The sequence below is a fragment of the Bactrocera dorsalis genome, chromosome 2, assembly GCF_023373825.1.
Source record: "Bactrocera dorsalis isolate Fly_Bdor chromosome 2, ASM2337382v1, whole genome shotgun sequence".
Lineage (NCBI taxonomy): Eukaryota > Metazoa > Arthropoda > Insecta > Diptera > Tephritidae > Bactrocera > Bactrocera dorsalis.
In genome coordinates this window covers 55,783,823-55,811,466 of record NC_064304.1, presented here as the reverse complement: position 1 = coordinate 55,811,466, position 27,644 = coordinate 55,783,823, and the positions used below count along the sequence as shown (strand labels likewise).

General features: G+C 35.4%; 3 pseudogenes; 2 read left to right on the top strand and 1 right to left on the bottom strand.

The window, feature by feature from the left end:
- Positions 1-24,203: 24,203 nt before the first annotated feature.
- Positions 24,204-24,391, bottom strand: LOC125776910 (small nucleolar RNA U3; annotated as a pseudogene).
- A 2,726-nt stretch (positions 24,392-27,117) lies between these two features.
- On the top strand, positions 27,118-27,247 carry LOC125776893 (small nucleolar RNA U3; annotated as a pseudogene).
- A 12-nt stretch (positions 27,248-27,259) lies between these two features.
- Positions 27,260-27,434, top strand: LOC125776883 (small nucleolar RNA U3; annotated as a pseudogene).
- The last annotated feature ends 210 nt before the right edge of the window (positions 27,435-27,644 follow it).

Sequence of the window (27,644 nt, the reverse complement as noted above, 5' to 3'; positions counted from 1 at the left end):
GCGGATAAGTAAACCGTTCAATGGTTTAGGTGGTATTTTATTTCAGATAATTGCACTTTTCCTAACGCGCAACACATTTAAGGTGGCTCATTTTTGAGAGCATGACAATGCGGACATTCCTTATCCATAGCACCAATTACCACTTTTGAATTAGCATAATACTCAATATGAGGCTCATACTGAAATTCTAGACGCAAAAAAGAAACAGATGTAAGTGCACGATGTATCTGTTGGCGTTGTTTATCATTTGTTCTGCGTCTATTAACCGTGAAACGGCGTGATTGTCGTTATAAACGAATAACTTTATTGCGCTCAACTCGTGTATCATCTGATTGTTTTTGACGCAATTGCTGCATGCTCACACGTGCATCAGCATTTTGTTGCTGGATTTTTTCTTTGGTTCTTTGGGATATTTTATCTCTCATACTTTTGGACCTACTTGTATTTTCGTGGCATTGCTCACTGCACAAAACACATATGTTTAAATAGTGTTTAAACGTACACTCAATAGAGTGGGGTGCAGCTACCACTGCGTTAATTAAAATGAAAATATCCGTTTTATTTTTGTACACTTTGTTTTTTCAAAAATTTTATTTATAATATTAAAATGATATTTTGCACAGTTACCAAATATTTTATAAAGTTAATTAATTAAATATCGGCGAGCCTCCAATGACGTAGATGATTTGATGGTGTTGACGTTCGAGTTTTCGCGGATCAGTCAGCGCGCAGAATTGATGTCGAACAATGTTGGTGTCGACGCGACGCAATGTGGAATCTAATGTCTTGCAGACGAATGTTGATGTGCGGATAATGCTTGACGAATTGTTTAGAACGAATGTCGACGGTCGAATCTGTGTAACGAATTGAGCCTGCTTTCCCGTTGCCCATCCTTTATGTTGAGTGGGTTGGCGTACAGATGAGTTGAGTTGTGCTGTAGTCTCATCAGCTGTGGTGTGCTATGTAGCATTAGGATGTGCCAGTTTTTCTGAGTAGAGAGGGTGGATGCTTAACTCATTTAGACAAATAGAATTAATGAAATTAATTAATGATGGGAAAAGTTATAGTTATAATTACGGCCAGGGCTATAGCGAAAATATTAGTTTTATAAAAAAAATCATAAAAAAAATTTTCAAACAATAGTTGTAAGAAATTGAAATAATTATTACATATAAAAAAGTATACTTACAACACAAAAGCCGTTGTTGGTTGGCATTTCACTCATCAAAAAAAGCGCGGCAAATTTTAAGAATCTTTGATCGGTAACGCTAAGCATTTATCAGGATTAAACTTAATTACAGTTAATAACACTATAATTGATCAGTTATCGAGCGGGATGAAAAATGATTACATTATTAAAAATGGCTTTAAAAATTAGGGGTTAATGATAAAAAAGTAAAAGGTTAAGGTTGTATGTATTTTTAATGCCACATTATAAAAAAAAATTAAAAACAAAAAATTTCGTGCAAAAATTAAAAAAAAAATTTAATGGTGATCAATCCTTATCGCTTAGAAGTATGGAAAATATGTAGATAGTAGCCGATTCCAGGCATACTGAATACGCATATAAAATTTGGTAAAAGTCGGTTAAGCCATTTCGGAGGAGTACGGTAACTAACATTGTGACATGGAAATTTTATATATTAGATTAATGTGTACATAAGTACTAAAAAACTAAATTATTTCAAGCCAAAAAATGAAGATAAGTTTAATTATTATTTATTATTCAAAAGGTATATTTTCATAAAAGCAATAAAAGTCTGCTGGAATCAAAGCTTCGAGGTCCTGCAGATGTTGCCATTTTTTCTTAGTTATTGTTAAACTATGCGTGTACACAAGATTAGGCTGCTGAGTTCCTAAAAAAAAACGGGTCTGAACATTCGGAAAACCTCACTCACTTTGACTTCTTACCGGCGTCGCTAAGCCGAACTCTGGCGACTCCTTCTCTACCCATATACCGAGGGAGTTGTAGGTTTGAAGAAGCCGTTGGAGAAGAGGGACAGTGAGCTTCTTCATGGATGTGTCTAAGCTTTTGGGGAAAGTTGGTGGAGGGGTCTACTGTCAGCAGCTCTCTATCAACTCCAATTTCAGACTTCCTAACTATTGCGGCATTATCCAGGCCGAGATTGGAGCCATTAAGGTAGCAGTAGATTTACTACTCTGGAGTGCAGCCCCCTTCAGAGGAGTGGCCATCCACTCAGACAGCAGAGCGGCGATTCTGGGTCACCATTTGTACATGCGCTATCGCAAAAGTCTTTACCCTAAGATCGTTCGCAAGAGATCTAGTGATCTCTTTGCCCTCAGTAAGGCTAACCTTTCCCTAGTTTTGGGGCTTGTAACACGCCATTGCCCTATTGGCATCCACGTATTCTTCTTGGCTGTCTTGCGTTAGAGAGGTCAACACTTAATCACTTGGGAGAGCATACCTTCAGACATGCCACCGAACTGGCGGGAATGGAAATTAAACGCCTGCGGAAATTTGTATTGACTACTAAGCGTTTGCAAATTTATTTCCACAATTTAGCATCTTTCATCTCGAAGTACTGTTATCGTATTTTTATACTCTTGCAAGCAGTTGCTACAGAGTATTACAGTTTTGTTCACCCAACGGTTGTACGAGTACATATCACCTAAAACTAAACGAGATAGATACAGGGTTATATTATAAATATGTATATAAATGATCAGGGTGATGAGAAAAGTTAAAATCCGGTTGACTGTCTGTCTGTCCGTCCGTTAATCCGTCCGTGCAAGCTATAACTTGAATAAAAATTGAGATATCTTGATGAAGCTTGGTATGCAGGATCCCTAGTATAAAAAAAATTGATGAATCATTTAGCGTGGCACAAATCACCATTAACCGAAAACCTATAAAGTGCCATAACTAAGAACTAAATTAAGATATAAAACTGTAATTTGGCACAGGGGATCACAGGGAGCACTTGGGGATAAAAAAGTTGCTTGAAATATATAACTGAAATTAAAGGATACCCTTCTCTTATAATGGTTTGTTTGTATGTCAAAATTGGGTTGAATTGGACAAATACATCCCTTAGTCCCCCATACCTAATATACATATTTTCGACCTTCAGAAAATAAATTTTGGAGTGATTTACGACTTCCATTGATGCCATCGATAAACACTAGCCCTTGATGGAGCTTCATCGCCAAAAACTGGATTAAGTTCATCGAAGCAGTGTTGCTGAATTAATCCACGTCGAAAGTTGTAAAAAATAATCGTTCAAAAATGTTCGCGGTTTAATTCTATTTTGCCGAGATGCATATAGCGTTCTGAGTATGTATAATATCAAAAATGTTAAACTTTACGATAAAGTTGTGAGTTGCCAGACTGCATAACAAGGGTTGCCCAATACCGAAATATAAAATACAACCTACAAACTAATGTTTAGAGAAAATAGATGATTAAATTAGTTCCCATATAATCAATAGTTTGATTTTTGTTTTTCTGGCTTCTTAGTACTGAGAATTTGTTGTATTAACAAGAGGTGTGACAATTATTAGAGCAACATTGTTGTAATAAGGGATTAACTATAAGCTACCATCTATGTTGTTCAATGCCATATTCTTATTTCGACATGTACATATGTTATTACCGCGCGAGAATTCGCGATATTGGAGAACATTATGCTATGTTATTACATATTATATGATTTAACGTGTTTTAAGAAAAATAGACAACACGGTTATGCTGAGAATAAACGCATTCATTAATTCACACATGCACTCCCTTTGAGTAGGACTAATTATTAGTGTTGAGTGAAGTGGATGTGTTTTTGAGCTCTTGGATTAATCGTGAAATTATCCTAGTTTTTCATAATGAAATCACACTTGATTTGGCTTTGGACCTACTGGAATTCCGGACGATCCAAGTGGATACAAAGCCTAAAGAAATTGATAAGTACCATTAAATTTAAACAAAAATGTATTCCCAAATACCTTCCCCTTCGTGGCAAATTTCCAAATTTTTTAGTTGTAACGGGTGATTTTTTTGAGGTTAGGATTTTCATGCATTAGTATTTGACAGATCACGTGGGATTTCAGACATGGTGTCAAAGAGAAAGATGCTCAGTATGCTTTGACATTTCATCATGAACAGACTTACTAACGAGCAACGCTTGCAAATCATTGAATTTTATTACCAAAATCAGTGTTCGGTTCGAAATGTGTTTCGCGACAAATTTTGTTCAGCGATGAGGCTCATTTCTGGTTGAATGGCTACGTAAATAAGCAAAATTGCCGCATTTGGGGTGAAGAGCAACCAGAAGCCGTTCAAGAACTGCCCATGCATCCCGAAAAATGCACTGTTTGGTGTGGTTTGTACGCTGGTGGAATCATTGGACCGTATTTTTTTCAAAGATGCTGTTGGACGCAACGTTACGGTGAATGGCGATCGCTATCGTTCGATGCTAACAAACTTTTTGTTGCCAAAAATGGAAGAACTGAACTTGGTTGACATGTGGTTTCAACAAGATGGCGCTACATGCCACACAGCTCGCGATTCTATGGCCATTTCGAGGGAAAACTTCGGACAACAATTCATCTCAAGAAATGGACCCGTAAGTTGGCCACCAAGATCATGCGATTTAACGCCTTTAGACTATTTTTTGTGGGGCTACGTCAAGTCTAAAGTCTACAGAAATAAGCCAGCAACTATTCCAGCTTTGGAAGACAACATTTCCGAAGAAATTCGGGCTATTCCGGCCGAAATGCTCGAAAAAGTTGCCCAAAATTGGACTTTCCGAATGGACCACCTAAGACGCAGCCGCGGTCAACATTTAAATGAAATTATCTTCAAAAAGTAAATGTCATGAACCAATCTAACGTTTCAAATAAAGAACCGATGAGATTTTGCAAATTTTATGCGTTTTTTTAAAAAAAAAAAGTTATCAAGCTCTTAAAAGATAACCCTATATTTTTATTATTTCCCCTACTAACAGCGAATCAAACGTGCGCTTATTTTTTAATTTGCCGCTTTGTTTTAATGAAGCAGCTGTTCTCCATTTTCGCTTTTTTCTCCTTTTCGTTTTGCTTTTGGTTTAGGCATTGCCAACCATTTATAATATAAATTAGGTGTTAGCAGCAGGGACTGAACGTACTCATTGACAGATGTACCCAACTATTTTCTCATTGAGGTATGGCCTCTGAGAATAGTATGGGGCGTACACCAGAGAATCCTTTTCGGAGGAATTCTAAAATTCTGAGAACGCCCCCTAACGGCCGAAATGAGGAATTCACCGCTGCTGGATTAACGTTTAGTGATGAAGCTGCTGACCGGGCAAGCAAAAGTGAAGAGAAATCACTAAATAATGAATCGTACAACTATTTTAAAAAGCTGGGTTGCAAAATATGATGGCTGGTCAATGAGCTTATATAACAAAGCCAAGAAACCGGAAAAGAAAATTATGGCTGAGAAAGCAACACAGCTTTCTTATATTTCTAAAGAGTTGAACACCCCAAAGCGGCTGCGAGAACATTGGGAGCACCACCCCCCACAAAAAAGCCAAAAAAGGATATTGAAATTGTGCAACAAATGACCAGTGAGGTCAAGAAAGTAATAGATATTACGGGTCAACATAACGCATGCGAAAAATGGGTGGATGTCTTAGAGGTAGCGGTGGGTGAAATGGCGCTGATACAGCCAAAAACTCATAGCGTTACAATAGCGTGTAAGGACTTAGACGAATTTACTACGCCTGAAGAAATCTGCGAGGCGCTAAAAAAAAAGAGTGTGGAATCCAAAACCTGGAGAAATCAAGCATAAAAAGTATGAGAAAAACCCGTAGTGGCACATAGATAGCGCTTGTATGCCTACGTGCTCAGGATGCTAAAGCTGCACTAAAATTGGGCAAACTTAAGATAGGGTGGTCGATCTGTCGCCTTCGAAAGTACTTTCCTATTCCCAGATGCAATAAGTGTTTCCACCTGATAGACAGATCTTCTCAATGCACACGTTGTGGAACCGCGAGTCATTTAGCAAAGGTATGCACCAACGTTCCGAGCTGCATGCTCTGCAAAGGGGAACACTCAGTATTAAGCATGACTTGCCCCAAGTACCTGGAGATGAAGACGTCTCTAAGAAAATGAGGATAATACAGTTAAACTTAAATTGCGCAGCAGCACAGGATTTGCTAGATCACACAGTTGCATACTAAGTGAGCAATACTCCTAGCGTCCGGAAAGCACATGGATTGTAGACAAAACCGGCAAGGCAGCAATATGGTCCTGCAAAGGACAGCCTTTTAAGACCAGTTCCAGAGAAGCTCTTAACTGTTTCACATAGGCGAATATAGGAGGAATATATTTTGTAAGTTGCTATGCTGCAGCAATTACAGAATTTGAAGATTTCCTCTTAAGACTGTCTTAAAAACCAGAGGCAAAGATCCAATTATAATAGCAGGGGATTTTAATGCATGGTCGGCTGCATGGAGCAGCAGATATACAAACCATCGCGGGCGCCTAATTCAAGAATTCCTAAGTCAAACGAATTTAACAATAGTAAACAGTGGAATGCAAAACATATACCAAAAAGGAAACAAAGGATCCATAATTGACATTATGTTCGCAAATTATTCACTCAGTAGGCACATTAAGTGGACAGTGTCAAATATATACACAAATAGTGATCATATGGCGATTATAGTTCAAATTTCTTGAACCTCAGAGCCGGAACTCTTCTGCAGATACACTTCCCGAAAGCGAAGCTGGAAGCTACAGGGGTTCGATGCAGACCTGTTTGAGATAGTCTGGAGTGCATCAAGAGCACCAGATGACGACGCCGCCCATCTGGTATCGACTGTGCGAAAGGAACTGGTCGAACATTCGACGCGGCAATGCGTAGAACAACTCATTACAACAAGCAGCGCTCGGTATATTATTGGAATGAGGAAATTGCTACGCTGAGAAAGCTTTGTCACTCAGCTAGACGACGTCTGCAGCGTAACCACGATGAAACGAATGAAAATCGTTTTAGAGAAGTATTTAAAAGCCACAAGAAGCTTCTGAAGTTTGCAATTACCCGTAGCAAAAAATCATGTTTTGAGAAGCTCTGCGAAAAAGCAAACATTGACCCTTGGGGAACAACTTACAAAATCTGTATGTCAGCATTTAAAAGTAAGCGGCACCAACCTAAGGATGTATCTTTTATGGAAAAAGTCGTCTAAACACTATTCCCGAAACACGATCAGATTTCCTATGCCAAGCGGCGAAACAAAGCTGCAGAGTCACTCCCATTAGTCACAAAAGAGGAGCTCCTGGCCATAGTAAAGAAATTAAAAAACAGCAAAGCACCTGGATTAGATGGCATACCTACTAGAGTCCTGAAGGTAGCTATAAGCTAAAAACCTCAACTGTTTGTTAAAATGTACAACGTTTGTATAAAGGAAGAGGTGCTCCCTGACTCGTGAAAAGTACAGCGTTTGGTTCTGCTCCCAAAACCAAAGAAACCATCTGAAGAACCTTCATCGTACCGACCTTTGTGTATGCTCGACACAATGGGTAAAGTGTACGAAAGTATAATACGAAACCGCTTGGAGTTAGTAATCCAGAAAGCCGGCGGATTATCAGAGAGACTATACGGCTTTATAAAAAAGAGATCCATTATTGACGCACTACGAGAAGTCGTCGATACTGCGATTAGTCGACCTAAGAAGCAAATGAGCGCGTAAATGATCTGCGGCACTGGATCTCTTCTGTGAGTCTGGAACTGGCGGAGCAAAAAACTGAAGTTTTACCCATAAGCACCAGGAAGGTACAAGAACAAATAGAGCTCACTATAGGGGAGTACGAGATTACTTCACAGCCGCAGCTGAAGTATCTGGGAGTAATATTGGATTCCAAATTAAAATAAAAGGAACATCTGGAGTATTCTTCCAGTAAAGCAACCAAAATTTATAATGCTCTATCAAGAATGATGACCAATACAGGCTGTTTGCCTTCCAGTTGGCAATTCTTAATAGCGAAAGCAATGAGTTCTGTAATACTGTATGCAGCACGAGTATGGATACAGGCAATGAATATAAAAGCGTATGCTAAACAAATAATTGTGGTGCATAGGCTCTCTGCAATTCGAGTAATAAGTGCTTTCCGGACTATATCAACCGACGCTGCTGAAGTATTAGCCAGTATGCGTATGCTAAACAAATAATTGTGGTGCATAGGCTCTCTGCAATTCGAGTAATAAGTGCTTTCCGGACTATATCAACCGGCGCTGCTGAAATATTAGCCAGTATGCACCCATTGACATCCAGGGAGATGAACTCGAACGATTTTATCAGCTATGAGCGCCTAAAACAGTAGCGGAACGATCAGAGGAGAAAAACAAATGCACTAAAATGTGGCAAAGCGGTGAAATTCCTCACCCAAAGGGCGCTGGACCCATATCCTCATACCGCACATCCACACGTGGATACACAGACGACATGGGAACCTAGACTTTTATCTGACCCAAAGTGGACCCGTGTCCACTAAGTATTGGTTGTCAAAAAAGTCTTGCGGTATTTTCGCTAGTTGGCGCTGAAAGCGTGTAGTTCTAGTTTTATCGCATCAGGTCATGCTATACCTTTTTGGAAAGCTCATTTCACGCGCTAACACGTGTTTGATTGATTGTCGTTTCTTTTAAGTCGTTCGCGAGTTATAGCGTCGCAAACATGGAGCAAAATAAAGAGAAAATACGGCATATTTTACAGTACTACTACGATAAAGGCAAAAATGCATCTCAAGCCGCCAATAAAATTTGTGCAGTTTATGGACCCGATACAGTTTTCATTTCCACCGCACAACGATGGTTTCAACGTTTTCGTTCTGGTGTAGAGGTGGTCGAAGATGCGCCACGCTCCGGAAGGCCTGCCGTCGAAAATTGCGATAAAATCGCTGAATTGGTCGAAAGAGACAGGCAATATAATGTATAAAGTACATATGTATATGGCAGTTGTTTCGGGTGTTATTTTTAAATATATATACACATTTTTTGATCTTCGGTTCATTTGAGCGGTTTATCTTTGTTCGTTTCGCGGTTATCGGCGGTCGGTAAAAAGCATGCAGGGGTATTGTAGAATCCAAGACAGAATTGTTTAGCTGTCAGAATTACAAACTAATTCTGATTTTAAATGTTGTCACAGAATCTGATTTGATTTTCGTCTTTTCGAACATACGCAAAACCAATATTCGAAACAGCTGTTTACTAATGACTTACTTTAAAGGAAGATTTTAAGAGAACAAACATTTATCATATTCATTCATTCATAAAGACGCATGTGAGTGTTAAATTACGTTTTGTAAATCTAATATCTTTAAATATCCGTATTTTTTTCCAAAAAAAAAGGAAATTGTTTCGGTGTACACTGATAACAATAAATACGTGTGAAATCTTTAAGATTAAAAATTTGTATTTTTGTTCTTATTTAGTTGTGCTATTCATTTTGTTCTTGTTTTCTTTATATTTTATTTATTGTTTCGTACTCGTTAGTATATACTTGTGTATACGAGCGATAGTGAGAAAAGAAAATAACCTTTAACCGTTAATAACCTTTGTGTGTGTTTATGTGCATACGTAATATGCTTAAATTATTTTGTTTGTAATCCTGCTTGCTTGTGATTTAATATGAACAAGGCGTATTGCTGGAAAAGTGCCTATTTGGTTTTTGATAATACTAGTATGTATGTATGTGTGAACAATTGAAAATGCCAGTACGTATGTATGTGCTTTTTTTTGCCGGATATACCGGCATAGTGAAATTGTATGCAATTTTTTTTGTGTTGACTGTAAATTCTTTTTTTTATTTTATTTTTAATAAATTACATGTTTGTAATTCCTATTTACCACTCCGGTTAGTTTTTCCAAAATTTAATTAAATCAATTCCCAAAAGTTTTAATAGTTTTAATTTAAATGTAGGATATACCAGCATAGTGAAATTGTATGCCGTATGTATGCATGCAAATATATTATTTTAAAGCACGAATGACGCGGAACAAGAAAATTGGTGAGGTGCAGGTATGCACTTTAAGTACACATGGAAATTTGTGTAAATTTCTGGAATTTGATCGTTATTATTTATACACATATGTATGTGTCCATCAGAGACCTGCATTGAGTATGATCGATCCGGTTTGATCAGCCTCGATCAAAACGGTCACAACTCAGCACAGCGGTTCGCAACAAAATTGTTCGATCGAGTTTCGTGCTCAAAACGAAGGAGTTCGATCAATTGATTTGATTGCACTGCTTGAAACTGATTGTTTGGTTCCGGTATGATGATTGGAAATGATTGTACAGAAAAACACGATCAAGTCAAATGATGCACGAAAACTCATACATCGATCAAGTGTGCGTTTGAATTGATTGTGATTGAACCAACCAGATCGAGAATTGCCCTGCAAATATGTATGTGCATAGTTTGTATGTACATATTTGTGTGTTTTAACGGAAACAAATTGCGATGCATAAAATCCAAAACATTACTGCATATATTTCTTCATTTTTAACGCTTAAAACTAAAATTCAATTAATGCTTAAAATTAATAAACAAAGATAATGCTTAAAATAGTAGGGAACACAAATTTCAAATTTTTATCACTTCTTCATTGAGATCAACAAAAACTTAAAATTAAAAGAAGGTAATAAACTTGGTTTCTTAATCGCTAAAACTTTTAAAAAATGAATTTAAAAACAATTAATTATCAACTGAACATAGTCCGATCCTATTTCTTTTTTCAGTTATAAAATTTCCAGCTAAAGAAAAAGAACGCTCAGCGGCTGCGCTGCTGGCAGAAACCACCCGGTATGACCAAACGGTATGATTGTGATCGAGCTGAAAGCAAGCAGCATTCTCGAACATTCTTTGCTGCTCACACAAGGCGTTCGATCGAGAAAAATCATTACGAAAGAAGCAACAGTGATTGAAACTGATTGTTCGCTTTGAGCACGCTCGCTTACGATCATGCATTTTTGTTGAAGCAAAGTTTTCCGTCACAAAAAATCTGAGTCAATGATCGGGTATGATTGAAAAAATTGTGATCGTTGCAGCTTTCTGGTGTCCATGTATATGTCCAACTTTGGTTGTTACTCATATGTCGATTGTATAAAATATGAATATAAGTATCTGCATATACATATGTATGTTGTTTTTGTTCTTTTTGTTTTTTCTTTTACTTTTCGAATTTGCCCAAGCTTACTATTACACAAGGTTATGCGTAAATAGGCTCTTTTTTTCTTAGATATGTATATGCCAATACATATATAATTATATATTTTCGTTTATACTCTTCATACATATATAAATGCTAACCACCATACATATATAAGAATAAAATTTTGAAATAAGAAGTGGAGTCGATACAACTCACTTTGCCTATTTTGTAATCTTGTAACATGCAAGAAACAAAGCTCTGGAAAATCCTTCAGCTGCTGTGAAACCTTTATACGATATTAAACCGAAAAGAAAAGGCTTAGAGGCGAGAAGTCCCAGATCCAAGAAATTTCACATATTTATATATAAGTATGTATTGAAAATACAATATAAAGGATATTGAAAGTATATATATATATAAATATATATATTAGGTTGTCAAAAAAGTCTTGCGGTATTTTTATTGAATTTTCAATTGTTCATAAAATTGGTTACAATAATGCGATTCAAGTCAAATATACGCCGTTTTGTTCGATGACGCGTTCCCAACGAGATGCCAACTTCATAATGTCCCTCTCATAGAAGCTCGCTTCCCTATTGGCAAAAAACTCGGAGAGCTAGCTACTTGAAAACTACAATATCTCGTACTTGAACGAAGGATTTTTTATTTGAAACAAGAGTTTTTTTTTGGGAATGAAAAAAATGAATTTTTAGACACACAAAAATCGATCTTTTCAGTAAAATCATCACCACTTGCGTAAAAATGTTTATTTCGCCAAATCCTTCGTTCAAGTACGGCGTTATAATATAAGCTAAAGAAAACTCTTCTTTTATTTGATTGCAGATGAACCATTACCTACTTATTATGCTCACCGCAAAGCGTTAAAAAAAAAAAAGTGTATCGACACAACAGCTGTAGTGCCAACAAATGGGCACATTTTTAACTGAAAAATTAAATTAAACAACTTTAAACATATATAAACATATCAACAGTGTTCAATTATTATTAAAAAATCCCGCCTTTGCAAAAAAAAATCTTAGAAAAACCGATTTTTTTTAGAAAATAAGTGTATATAACCCCTTAAGAAATCGTAGTTTCGATAATTTGGCCAATGTCCGAACATTTGTGATGAGTTCATCTTTCGTGAATCGATAAACGGCAGATGGAATTGATCGGCAATTTTATTTTTGTTCGTATCGCATAATAGATGCGGATTTGAAGGCTGATATGTCGAAATGATTATCGCGAAAAGTGTGCGAACTTCATTTGCATTCCAGTGATTATCATTTTCCAGCAATTGTAATTGCAGCCTTGCTTCCAAAAAGTTGCACACACCGTATCATTCACTGTACGCAATGGCTCAAATGAAGTTGAACCGCGTACTTTTATCAATAGCAACCTAAGGTAGAAACAATCGTCGTTTTTCGGGTGGATTGTGTAAATTCGTCCTAATGCATTAGTTGATAACACACCTGGATGTCCATCTACTGGTTGGACTTGCTTTCTGCGTAATTATTTCTTCGACCACGCATTCATGAATTACAAAAGTAAATATCCTACAAAGCGCTTTAGTGCAGTTCATGTATCGACCGTATCGTTCAAGACCAAAAACTGCCATGTTGCTTCCTTTGGTGACGCACTTACAAACGTATTTTATCGATGACGACATCGCTTTCAATATCAGACTCAATATTATATCCGCAAGCCATTTTGACAAATCATCAGGGAAAGCAATTGTCAATTATACTTTTTTAATATCAGCTGTTATTTAACTAATAGTTAACCAACAGAGATTGGGGGTTTAATTAATAGCTAACAAAGCATTGTAAATAAAAAGTACAGAAGAATCGCGGGAAAGTTAACTCGCGAGAAAGTTAAACCTTCCGCTAAGTTGACTGATTTTGAGCGTCCACATTAACTTTTTTGAGCTTATCTTTAAAAAAAACAACCGTTTCTTTAGCAAGAAAAACAATTGCTTCTTTTGCAATTGTAATTTTTTTTTTGTTAAACACAGCCGTTTGTTTAGCAAGAAAAAAATTGAAGGAAAAAGAATTGATATGTATTCCCCGAATTTCTTTGTAAAAAAATGCTGTCGGTGTGGCGAGGTACATAGTACATACATACGTGCTTTGTCATGAACGTTTAAGCTTGAGAGTTGTTTATAGTTAGTGTTTTAAATTTTATTTTGAAAGTAGTTGATTGCATCAATATCTTGATAAAGTGGTATATAAACGATAATGATGCAAATATATATTAATATGCGCACGAAAGTTGTCAGGAGCTATCACACAAAAGAAAATAAACAAACAAGTCTCGACCACTTCTTTAAACCAGCCCTTACATATTAATATGTCCATAAGTAAGTATAATGTGAAAAATACAAACTAAATCCAAGTTTCTGTTTTGTTATGAGTAAAAGTGACTCATGCAAATAAATGAAACGTATTATATCACAAAATTTATGTTTATTTCCAAATGCGAAAAACCTTTGGAGAAGTTAATAATTCGGAAAAGTAAAAAATCTTTGGGACACTTTGGTTAACTTTTTCGCGATTCTACTGTAGTTCGTTAAGTCGTTGGTATTGGTTAAATAATCACTATAAATTCGGCCCTAAATTGAATAAATTACACACGCTCCACAGTTTATGTGTTGAGTTAAAAACATTTATTTACAATCTTTTAAGTGAAGTATTTGTCCGATTCAACCCATTCTGACATACAGACATACCATTATAAGAGAAGGATTATCCCCTAATTTCGGTCTTTATTTTGAATATGACTTTCATATACGCACTACTTAAATTTCCTATCTCAGCAATTTTTCGCTGTGATTTTCCATTTCTGAAATGGCTTATAACCGAGTACTACTGTTTAATCGTTGTACGGGGTCCTATTTTACTAAAACAAGTGCACTTATATGTAACTCGACACTCAAAAACACACTAAAATTGCTTTCGAATTATTACTGAAAGACAGCTTTAAGGAATAGAAATGCCTAGTACCGTTACACACGGAACTGGCTTTCTCTATAACATCGCATGAAATAAGCTGTGAGCAAAATTCCTGGAAGGCAGCTGCGTTTATGGCTATGATGTAGATGTACGACTGTACTAACTTTCCAGATGTACGACTCCACTAACTTTACTTTGCTTGCTATATTAGTAAAGCATTCTAGAATATTTATTCATCAACCTTGCTTTTAGTGAAAGCTCGCTAATCCGAATTAATGATTGCACACCCCAATTCGGATTAGCGAAATATTCGGATTAGTGGATAGGCTATATTTATGTATTTTATTTCACATAAGACGACGCCATTCGAAAATAAAACTCGTTGTCCTGCGTGAAATTAAGTGTTTTGAAATGAAAATAAAGTTAAATTTATCTTTTTTTTTTCAATGTAACGCTTGATAAACAACATTTTTTGGTTTCTGTTCCGGTGCGTAAATGTACAGAGAAGATAGTTTTTCAACTCGTGAGCAGGCCACGTATATCTGGCCGTGTGAAAAACATAGCATTTCCAAATTTATGCCACATACTATGCGACTATTCTTGTATCCTGTTCGTCATCTCAAATGCAATTTTCACTGGAAACGGAATACGTTTGAACTGAAATGGCAAATCGTTGGAACTCAAGGGAATTCATAGAATCAAGTATTCTGCCCCTTGTATTCGATAGGTGCGTCACAATTAGTCGGGTTCCATTACACAGTTTCGGCGCATGAAGATTGGGGAAACATAATAACGACGGATCCTACTTTGAGACGCAAATGATGCGGTGGCATACCAAGCCTGTCCAAAGAATTTAGGAATACCACTGGATAATTCACGGCGTCGTCTTTATAGTCAAGACGATCGATCGATTTGTATGAGCGCAAGCCTCCCGGAATTTGGCTTTGAATTTTCCAGTTGAAGTCAACAACATCGGTATTTTTGGCAGCTAACATTGCGCGTGCACTTAAGAAATCGTAGTTTCGATAATTTGGCCAATGTCCGAACATTTGTGATGAGTTCATCTTTCGTGAATCGATAAACGGCAGATGGAATTGATCGGCAATTTTATTTTTGTTCGTATCGCATAATAGATGCGGATTTGAAGGCTGATATGTCGAAATGATTATCGCGAAAAGTGTGCGAACTTCATTTTCATTCCAGTAATTAGCGTGTTCCAGCATTTGTAATTGCTGGCTTACTTCTCCAAAACTTGCACACATCGAACCATTCACAGTAAGCAATGACTCAAATAAAGTTGAACCGCGTACATTAATCAATAGCAACTGAAGGTAGAAACAATCTTCGTTTTTCGGGTGGATTGTGTAAATTCATCCTAATGCATTAGTTTATAAGACACCTGGATGTCAATCTACTGGTTGGCCTTGCTTTCTGCGTAACTATTCGACGATGCATTCCATGTATAATATCAAGGTATTTTCGAATAGAGCAATGTTCTCACAAACGCATCACTGACGAAAGTTGAGAAAAAACTCGTCACTGTTAATTTTGTTGCTGGCGATGTTTCCACTGGCTATACTGTATTCTCTGGGTTGAAACACACTCTTTGGCCATTCTCCAAATTAACTTCGAGACGCACAACAGTCGGAAAACGTTCATGAATTGCAAAAGTAAATACCCTACAAAGCGCTTTATTGTAGTTCACGTATCGACCGTATCGTTCAATACCAATAATCGCCATGTTACTTCCTTTGGTGACGTACTTACTAACGTATTTTATCGATTACACCAAACTGAAATACTCAACATTGACATGATTTTTGAATGTGAATAAGACAACAGTGGCGAATATGGTACGATCCATGTGTTGTCAACTTCGATACTCACGCCTCTAAATTGAATGCTAAATGTTCTGGTGAGCGACGCCGATAGAGTGGATATCCATCATTTATAGTTTGTGTTTCCGAAAGAAAAGCACGTGGATACTGTTTCGTGCATTTATTGACAGACATACAAACCCCAGTGGGATTGTGGTGTCCGCAAGGTCCATGACCATATTGGTTTTCATCACTTCGTATAATACTGGATCTTTCTTTACATCAGGAATTTCCGCATGATTGAATGATTATATGACATATATGCGTTGCTTCAAGATAATGTCCATCGAAGCTGTTGCTTGAAAAGTCTTGCTGTGATAATACCGCACGTGTGTCATCGCATCCTGAGAGCACTCGTTCATGTGCCTTGGGTTGCTAATGTATGTTGATGCCAAAAAGAACGCCGACCGATATTAGCGCGACCTCTTCATGGCATCGTGACAAATTTCAATCTGTAATTCATCACTTTGTGTGAAAATCACATAACATTTTCACTGAATAATTTTCAAAAATTTTTGAAGCAAACGCCAAATTTGAAAGATTTAAATAATTGAAAAACAAAACAAAAAAATTGAATAAAAAAATTTGTATGGAAAAAATTTACTTTTTGGAATTGTTCAATTTTCCGACTTTTCCTCATGAAAGACATACAGGTTTTTCATTTCTGAACCTTTCCCGATCCACAACGAACAACCTCTTAAAATTTCATCAATATTGGTTCAGCCGTTCTCTTAGCGTTACTAACGAACAAAAATTCATTCGTTTGTATGAGAAAAAGAATAGGGCTGTTTTTAGGGGGTTTCCGACAATTATTCGAATTTTTTTCTTCGCAGAAACCATCCCTGAACCTCAACGAATATTTTAAAAAAAGAATTATCAAATTTGGTTCAGTCATATGAAAGTTATGAGCGTACATACATACATTTTGGCGATTCATTTTTATTTATATATGTACATACATAGATACATATGTACATAGATATAACGCATAAACTGACCGACATATTGGACATCAGGTTTGTAGAAAAACAAATATAATTATAGATACATAGTATATGGGAGTTGGGCGTAGTATTGACCCGATTTTATCTATTTTTGCAAATGCAACATACTATAAACATTCCACTTACTAAAAAAAGAACCCTCGGTCTCATTAAAGCAGACATCCCATCGATCGATTTGCTAAAGGTGTTCACACAAACAAGCGAACACTGCGCAACTGTATAAAAAGATAAAATTTCGAGCTATCGACTATAGTTAAAGCTGTGAGGGGATATTTGTGACTAGGTATAGTCGGCTCGTACCGAAGTAGTTAATAATAGGCATTAACAAATAGTGTACGAAACAAATAGATAAAAACAAACAATAATGAGTGCTTTGCAGCCGCAATATAAAAATAACGGACATGATGAGTCACCGCAGTAATCAGCCGAAATGGAAAGTTAGCAAAGGACGAAGTCAGGAGAAGCAGCAGTAAACAGCAATGGGGAGCAACAAATCCACTAACAGCAACCAGTATGCAGGTACCAGCAATTAAAAAAGGATTATCAGTTCAGAGTGGTATTGACCATTACATTAATGTAAAAAGAAAATCGACACCAATTAAATCAGCAGTCAATACCAAAAAATTTCAACCTGGCACGCCAAATGCTACAAAGCTAGAAATCCTAAATGGCAACAGATTTGCCTTAATGAGCAATGAGCTTAAAGATTATGCAAATATATTTGCATAAGCGTAGCTCAAAAGCTCTTGTTTCCAAAATAAGCAATATAATAGGTACAAATTATCACATTGTGTCCGTTAAAAAAGGTAACATAGATGAAACAAAAATTCAAACATACACTGAAAAAGGTTTCATGGATGTTGTAAAATTCTTATCAAATCATTACAAGAATTACTAACCTTACCAACTGACTAGTAGTTATAAAAGATATAAGGCCTAACTATAATGTGCATAAGCTAGCCTAAGCCAGCGTAAGCAACTGTCCGAATACACACAAATTTTATGTTGCAACTATAATGTACTTTACATCAAGTTTCGTCAAGTTTTTTCAAACGTCATTTGCTTAAGGAAAATACGAAACTGGTCGCATCTTCCGTACGGAATTAGCTGTTTTCGCTTTTTGTCAACAGATACATCATTTTGAATTTGAAGATGTAGGACGACGAATGTTTTATACAAAGTTTAGTCGAAAATACTGAAAAATTAAATGTTTTTACGTCAAAATATGCCTCTTATTTCAATCGCGTGTATATAAAAAAAAAATGTGGTCAATCCCCTTCATTTCTAGGAATCGTACAACAAAACCATCCTACCTCCTCTTCCTGTTTATTTCCCTCACTGAACATGACCGAACTCTTCTTTTTAATTTCACTAATTTTTGTTAATATGCATATTCCGTCTAACAGAGAAGTAAGCATTTTAATTGTTTTTAAATATTTTAATTCTCTAGTAATTTTTGCAAAATCCAGACGAAATATAAAATCAAAGCACGAATTGTTTATTGACCATTTTCTCTTCTGCATGTAAGTACATTATAGTCATTCAAAAGTCTACTCTCCGTTCCTTATGCATTTGACAGACTTTTCGTAAATTTTTTGACAGTAACATACGGCTGCATATGCATATTATAGTTAGGCCTATAGAGTGGTAGACTCTAACGATGTTAAAGAAACACTGGAAGAATTTGGTGTTAATATTAAACCAGTAGTAAATATTTTTAACAAAAACCAAGCCCCACAACCAATATTCAAAATTAAATTGATGGCAAATTCTAATCGACTAAAGAAAAATTAAACACATCCGATTTATTGAAAATATTTGCTCCATCGCAAATTACCGTTGAGGAACCACATAATAGAAATGGTCCTGTATAATGCTGCAACTGCCAAGAGTATGGACACACGAATTCATATCACCCTACACAGTGTTTGTGGGGAGTGTGGTGATTTACATCCTACATCAAAATGTATTATTAAAAGAGATAATTTAAATACATAGCGTAGTATGATTTTAAATCATACCTAATATATGATACAAAACCAAATGTAGAAAACTTTTTTAAGTAAAAAATGAGCGTATTGAACATTTGTATATGGAATGCTAATGGTGTTAACAAACATGCATTGGAACTTATTCGATTTCTGGATGAAAATAATGTAGATATAGTGCTATCATCAGAAACTCATCTTGCGAATGAAAACAATTTCTTTATACCGAGATTTAGACTCTAAGTTACAACCCACCCAAATGGAAAGGCACATGTCCGTTAGAAAACGATTAAGTCACCGCGCATTAAAATCTCATGCTACAGCGTAGTTACAAGCTACAACAAGATCTATAAAAAAAGGGACTTAGACTTAAAGCTGACAGCCATATACTGCTTTAAAATTACAGATATTCAATTTAAATACTACGTAATAGATTTCTAGCAGGTGGAGATTAAAAGTGAAACACATGTACGAGATATGACAATTAAGTAATGAGACTGATTTCATAAAAACCGTATATTTGTATTCCAACGCGTTTTCCATGCTTCGTAACATTTCTGGAACGCTTCGACTGGGATGTCCGCGATTACCCTCGTCACGGCCGCCTGGATGTCCGTAATCGACTCAAAATGGGTTCCTTTGACCACCGATTTGGTTTTAGGAAACAAAAAAAGTCACAGGGTGACATGTCGAGCGAATAAGGCGGCTGTTGCAACACAGCGATCCCTTCAGAGGCCAAATACTGGGACACGCTGAGGGCGGTGTGGCACGGCGCGTTGTCGTGATGAAGGATCCAGTTACGAGCGATATCTGGGCGCACCCTGTTGAATGGTTTTCGCAATCTTTCGAGTACTTGGCAATATTAGACTTGATTCACAGTTTTCCCCGGTGGAACGAATTCTTTTGTGGACGATCCCACGGCTATCAAAAAAAGCGTATAATCATCGTTTTCACCTTCGACTTACTCATGCGAGCTTTTTCGGGCGGGGGGCGCGCGGAAACAACCATTGTGAGCTTTGGCGTTTGGTTTCCACGACTAAGAGCACTATCACCATACACCCTTACAATTTTAACGTACGTTTCCGAAGCTGTTTCGCCCAATCTGGCGCGTTGCTCTTGATTTCGTTTTTTCATTTTCATGACGAGCACTACAAACACACGTCTGCTCAACTTGACGCAGCAGGCGAACTAAACAAGCTAGAGCGATGGTACACATATCAATGGAGAGGGGAGGGATGCCGAAAAAAGTGAAAGGGAATTTCAAGGTAACAGGTTTACCACAAGCGCGGCAATAAAATCTGTCTCATTATTTAATTATCAAACCTCGTATTGGGCCTCACGACTGTAAAAGACGGTGAAGAGAAAAAAATCTTAAATTGACCATGAAACAATGTGACAACAAAGTGAAGTGGTTAAGAATATACATATAAAAATAATATGTAAAATTTTATAAAGTTTTAAAAAATACAAATGCAATTTTGTGTTTAATAAAGTGAAAACGAAAATTACCAACGAACTTCAAAGCAAATAAAAAAAATTCAATCGAAAATATTTTGAACAAAATAAATATTTGACAGCTAAATAATTGTAGTAGTCGTGGTAATATAAAAATTAATAGAGAATTAAATGACTTCGTCAGAGAAAAAAAAAGAAAACAAAACAAAACGGTTCAAAATATTATATAAGAGTATAATTTAATGTAAATATAACTAAAACAAATTTAGGACGACAACAGGGACCTGCAAACATTATTAAGCTTAAAATATATCCAATGCTATGGACTTTCACAAAACTTGATTTCCGATTTAATTAAAAGCAAGTTAAAAGGCAATGCAAGAGAGATCATTGAAATATATTACCAAGCCATTTCTTGGAATGAAATCAAGGAAGTACTCCAAAATAATTTTGGTGATCGACTAAGTTGTGCAGAACTTTTCGATTCACTAAGAGCAGTTACATTTAAAACCACAAGTATATACTTTTTTGACGCGATAAAAGGAAAACTTAGACGCCTCAACAATTCAACTTTATTTGTGCTCGAATAAGATGTAGCAGCTGCAAATACTGTAGCTCACAATAATACCCGCACAGTTCTAAATATTTTTAAATCTAAAATCCCCGAACACATGAAGACTATTCTAACATGTGGGAATCCAAACACTTTAGAAGGAGCAACGAACCTTGGACTCGACAACCAACAATTTTTCACACAAAACAAAAATGAACAAAACTCATCCAAACAAAACAAAAATAAATATAAACAGACGAAATATTAGTTCACAAAATACTTGAAATCCCAGTAATTATCAACAACAAAACTCCAATTACAGCCACAACAAAATCATAATCTGAATTTCAATAGGCAAAACCATAACCAACAAAACGTTAATCCACCACAAAATTTTGCAACCCAAAACGGAAATTACCATCGTTTTGCATTATCTGAGTCAATGGATATACATATGTAAATGTTAATTTTCCAAATACTGGAACTAAAGATTCGAATTTCAAGCAATACAAGGAGCTTATAGCCATTCTAATAATACTTACATGAATACAGATAGTAACAACAGGGCTTAAAATCAAAAACTTTTTGCAAGTTTTCGACCTTCAACTTCGGAGAACTTCCTTATATAAAAGTGAAAACAAAATTAGGACACATCAAATTAATAGTAGATACAGGTGCAACTAACTCAATTTTAAATCCTAGCATTTCCCATCCTAAATGGATTCAAAAGATAAACACCATCTACATAAACACATTACAGCACAAGATCTGTATAAATGAAAAAGTGACAATTAAAGTTTTTGCAGAATTTGGTACAGGACTCGACGTAATCGAATTCTATATAACTAAATTTCATAATTTCTAAGACGGTTTAATAGGCAACGATTTTTTAGGGCCTTTAAAAGCAAACATAAACTATGCGCATAGCACAATTAAGTTTAGGAAATGCGAATTACCTTTTGTTGTCAAAAGCAAAGATGCCGGCAAATACAAGAAAACATAATTCCAGACAAGGGCCTTTTTAACAATATAAAATCAAATTCAGTTTTTAAGTCAGAAAGCATATTCGCGCTGCGTGAGAACAACGCAAATTTCAATATTATTGAAGAATAATAATATGAACCTTTGAAGGAACAAGTTAAAACTCAGCCAATTATAAACATATATTCAGATATTTTCAATGAAGAAAATACTAAAATAAGCAATTAAACATAAGATAAGGACTACTGATAACGTCCCAATCGTCACTAAATTATATAAATAGATATCCTTATATTCATAAAGAAGAGGTAGAAAAAAAATTCAGGAAACGATGATAATAAAGATATTGATTGATAATAAGAAATAAGGCACAGCAATTCCCCATTTTCAGCACTCATATGGATCGTAGCGAAAAAGACCGATGCCAGTGGAAAAGCTGAATTGAGACTTGTAATAGGCTATCGTAAACTAAACGAAGTAATGATATACGACAAATATCCAATTCCAAATATTGATGAAATATTAGATAAATTGGGTAGATGCCAATATTTCACCACCCTAGATTTAGCAAAGGGATTCAATGAAATTGAAATTGAAGAAAATGACATTCATAGAACTGTCTTCAGTGTCGAGAGAGAACACTACGAATTCTTGCGAATGTCATTTGGTCTGAAGACAGCGCCAGCGACATTGCAAAGATTAATGAACAATATCCTCAAATAATACGTAAACAAGACGATATAATTTTTCACACATCCATAGAGGAACGCATTAATTCCATTAAGTTAATTTTTAATTGGTTAAAGGAAGCCAATCTTAAAGTACAATTGGACAAATCAGAATTCTTGAGAAAAGAAACTGAATTTCTTAAACACATTGTAACAACGGATGGTATTAAAGCAAAGAAAATATAGCGTGTCAAAAATTTTCCAATACCCAAGACTCCTATACAAATTAAACAATTTTTTGGTCTAACCGGTTACTAAAGGGAATCTATGTATAAAGAACTGTTCTCTGATCGCCAAACCCATGACTAGATATTTAAAGCAGGATGCAAAAATGAACACTTCTGGCCCACAATACCAAGAGAGCTTCAATACACTTAAAACATTACAAATTCAAGACCATGCTTGTCCGGAGTTTACATAAACATTCACCCTCACAACAGATGGTAGTAACTAAGCTTTAGGTGCTTTCATAGGATAATCATCCCTGTTACGCGAGTTGTACTCTTAATGAACATGAAATTAATTATAGCACAATTGAAAAGGAACTTCTAGCAATCGTATGGGCAACTAAATACTTTAGACCATATATTTTCAGACGCAAATTATTAATCGAGACTGATCACAAACCCTTAACATTGCTTTTTTCCATTAAGGAACCTAATTCAAAACTTGTCAGATGGTGACTAAAATTATCTGAATTCGACAATGAAATAAAATACAAAAAGAGAACGAAATTGGCAACGCAGACGCGTTATCTCGTATTGAACATGAGCCAATGAATATAAATGCGTTAAAATGCGATCCTTCGACAATTAGAAAGACTTTGTCTCCACTAAATCTTTTTAAAAATCAAATATTTATCGAGTTGCATCAGGATCCATGAAAATAAAAAAGGTGCGTGGAGTCCCTACGCGCGGATGAAGTTATACTTCTTAGTGATATTCCAAAAAATGCATATCATTTTGTATGAAGGAAAACTTGCGAGAGGGAAAGGATAAAAATATGCGTTGAAATCTTACAACGAAATCAAATTTGATACGGACACAGGAGGCTCGTTGTCGTTCATAAAATTTTCTGATAACATCAAGATGTTTGACTGTTTAAATACTCTATCTGAGAAATCATCAACATGAGCACGAAGACTTTGACAATTGAATGATATTATTGATAAACATTTCTTGTGCTAAGAAACTCGAATAATTCTTTTTCTAAGGTGATAATTGGATTTTGACGTAATTTTATCATTTCATCTCGCAAAGCGCGACATGACCAGTCATTGCTTCCAATGCCATGATAAAATTTTTTCTGTTTGTTCACTGGGATAATGTAAACTCCTTCAATGGCAACATCTCTTGACAGTGCGACATAAACTAACTGTTGAAATTGAACCTTTTCATAATAGTAAACAATTGTCAACCCACAAGCTGGTGCCAGTGGAAAGTGGTTTCGCTTAGCTGACGTACTGTACTTATTGACTGCATTATTTTTGTGTAAAACCTTGGAATTTATTCATTAAAATCACCACTCAGAAGTCGTTTTATCCGTTGTAAGCGAACGATTTTCGAAGAAACATCATTTTTAATATGCCACACGACAAAATTAGAAATGAAGTTCTTAAACCTCACGCTGTCAGATCAAAACGATACACCTCGTCATCGCGGGTTAATTTCCAAAAAATGTAATTTTTCAAAGGTCAACGCAGAATATTTCAACCAAAAGTCACATAAAATAGTTGAGAATTCGCAGAAATGAAAGACAAACAAAAGAAAAAGAAGTATAACTTCAATAATGCACAAGCATACAACATACATATGCGCACACATGTGAATAGTCACCTCGTCATCGCGGGTCGATTTGCAAAGAAAGTAAATGAAGACTGACCAGAGAACTTAAAAGTATAGAGAAGGTGCAGGTTCGACTGCGAACATTTGATAGATTCAAATTATGTATTAATGTAGGTCGGAATTCGCCTCGCAATTTTAACATTTTTTACAATTCTCTCACATATTCTAACCGATAATATGAAAAGACAGAAATATATGTATTTATAAAATGATTTCTTTAATATTTCATAGGATGGAAATATGTATGTAGAACTTTTTTATTTTTGATTTATTATTTTTCAAATCATTTGATGTTAATTTGATCTTATTTTATAATAACTCATTTTAAATATATAAAAGATTTACCTAAACATTATGATGATATTTTCATGATTCATAAGCAATGTACGAATGTAAACAATTTCGTTTTGCCGTCGGCATTTCAATTTCGCATGCTTCAATTTTTGCTTTCAACCAAGAAATCGCTTGTATGTACAGTAGTATCTCGATAGATCGGATTATAGATATTTTTTTTAATGGTTATTTGCGGGAAAGAAATTTGACACAATTAACATACATTTTTGATTCAAATTCAGTTTTTATTAAAATTTTATGTAAACATGGATACTTTTAATTGTTATGCATTAAATAAAATTTTATGTAAACATGGATACTTTTAATTGTTATGCATTTGAAAAAAAGTATCAATTTTGGTCTGTTTAGAGTTTTCTATAAACATTTTATCTGCAGTTTCCTTTAAGCGTTTTAAAGTTAAAATGTCCATAGCCGAAGCGTCAATATGTTCTGCCCACTGAATCGCTTTGGAAAATATACATTTTGCTTCACTACTACTGATTTTATTTTCCACTTCAACTATGCTATAGTCAGAGTCAGAACCATTTTCCTGAATATTATCGTTTTCTAACACAGACCGCACAATTTCCCGATCAGAAAAATCGTATTCGAATTCATCTTTTCCAGTGGCCCAGTCATTTATGGTTTGAGTATCAACTTGAGCGTCCAGATTTATTGAAGCGATGATGGTATGAATTTCATTCATGTCTGAATTAGCGGCTGTAAGTTGAGCCAGAGGTATCAAATCTTCCTCCATCCATTCTTGTCGGTCAATACACAACAACTGGTTCCAACTGCGTACAATATTCTGCTGTGATATACCTAACCACGCATTGTTTAAAAGTGTGACGCAATTTCGTAGCGTAAAGTTTTTTAATGCAATTCCAATATCTGTATTATCAATTAGAAGATAATTCAAAAGTTGTTTTCTGTAAGACACTTTAACATTTTGAATTAAATTTTGATCTAAAGGGTGTATGATTCAAATAGTTATCGAGAAAATTTTATCAGGATCCATGAAAATAAAAAACAAGTACAGTTTTAAGAACACAATAACTCAATTTATTATATTTAATATTATATGATAAGAAACCTTCTAAAATACCCTATAAAATCACCGAACACCATCTAAGCCTCGTGAAATTATTCACATATACGTTTTCTGTAAATTAGACACTGGATTTTTAAGACAATAATTGGTAAATTTAGAAAATTTGCCTATAGATTGAATGGAAGAACTTGTATAGAATTTAAAACCAAATTATTGCATTGTCGCAACACTTACGGTAAAATTGAGAAAATCATTTTTGATAATGAACTCGGTTTCAAAGCTATACCAATGCAGGAATTTTTATGAGATGAAAATATTATAACACACTACACTTCTAACAGCAATCATACTTCAAATGCAGATATTGAGAGATGTCCTCATAGAGATACAATTAATTAACATATTAGACTTTTGAGACACAACAAAAGAAGCCAACATGAAACAGTAGAAGAAAATATTTTCGGAATAACAGGGTTTTATAATAACACGATACACAGTACCACAAAAATTAAACCAATCGACTTTATAAATGGAAAAATCCATGAAGACAAAAACAAAGAGAACCATAGATTATATAATATATAGATAAAAAAGCCGTTTATATACAAGAAGGTACGAACTTTATAAAATAAATTAGATGCGGAAAAAAGCATAGAAAATAAAGAAAAATAAGGAAAAATAATTAAAAGCCACTAAGACTGGATTGAAATATTATAAAATACATTTGAAACAAAATAAAAAATAAACTTTAAACAAACAAATATACAACTTTTCAGATTTTTTTTTTGAAGTTATACTTCTTATACGACGCCGGAAAAGGTTGCCATAGATTCTGGTTGCGCAACCTTCCATATAAAAGTAACGCAAGGTTGCGCAACCTCGCTCCATCCATATGAATGTAACGCAACCTTGTCTGCGAAGATGTGCGAGCAGCAAGCGAAGCGGTGACAATCGGCGATCGTTTGTTCGTTTCTTTCGGCACAGCTCGGCTTTTCTACCAACAACACAATGTTGCTATGCTTATGCTGCTGTTTTTTTTGTTTTCGTAGAACAATGTTTCAATTTTTGGTTGGTGACATGTGTGCGCATAAATATGTTTGTATGCTTGTGCATTATTGAAGTTATACTTCTTTTTCTTTTCGTTTGTTCTGCGAATTCTCAACTATTTTGTGTGACTTTTAATTGAAATACTCTGCGTTGGCCTTTCAGAATCACACAGAATCATTTCTGTGGTTTTTGAAATCGACCCACGAGGACGAGGTATATCGCTTTATCTGGGAGCGTGAGATTTAAGAAAATCGCTCGCTTACAAGGGATAAAACGACTTCTGAGTGGCGATTTTAATGAATAAATTCACAGAATCATTTCTGTGCTTTTGGAAATCGACCCACGAGGACGAGGTATATCGTTTTATCTGGGAGCGTGAGATTTAAGAAATTCATTTCTAATTTTGTCTTTTGGCATATTAGAAATGTTTCTTCGAAAATCGCTCGCTTACAAGGGATAAACGACTACTGAGTGGTGATTTTAATGAATAAATTTCTTTTGATTGAAAATACTCTGCGTTGGCCGTTAAGAAGTTAAGACTATACTTCTAAGGGATCACAGCAATATTATGTATATATTTATACATATTATGTATATGTATGTATATTGCTGTGATAAATTTATTGCGAAAGCAAATGTTCTACAAAGTATGTATATTTCTATACTTAAACAAAATTATTAGAACC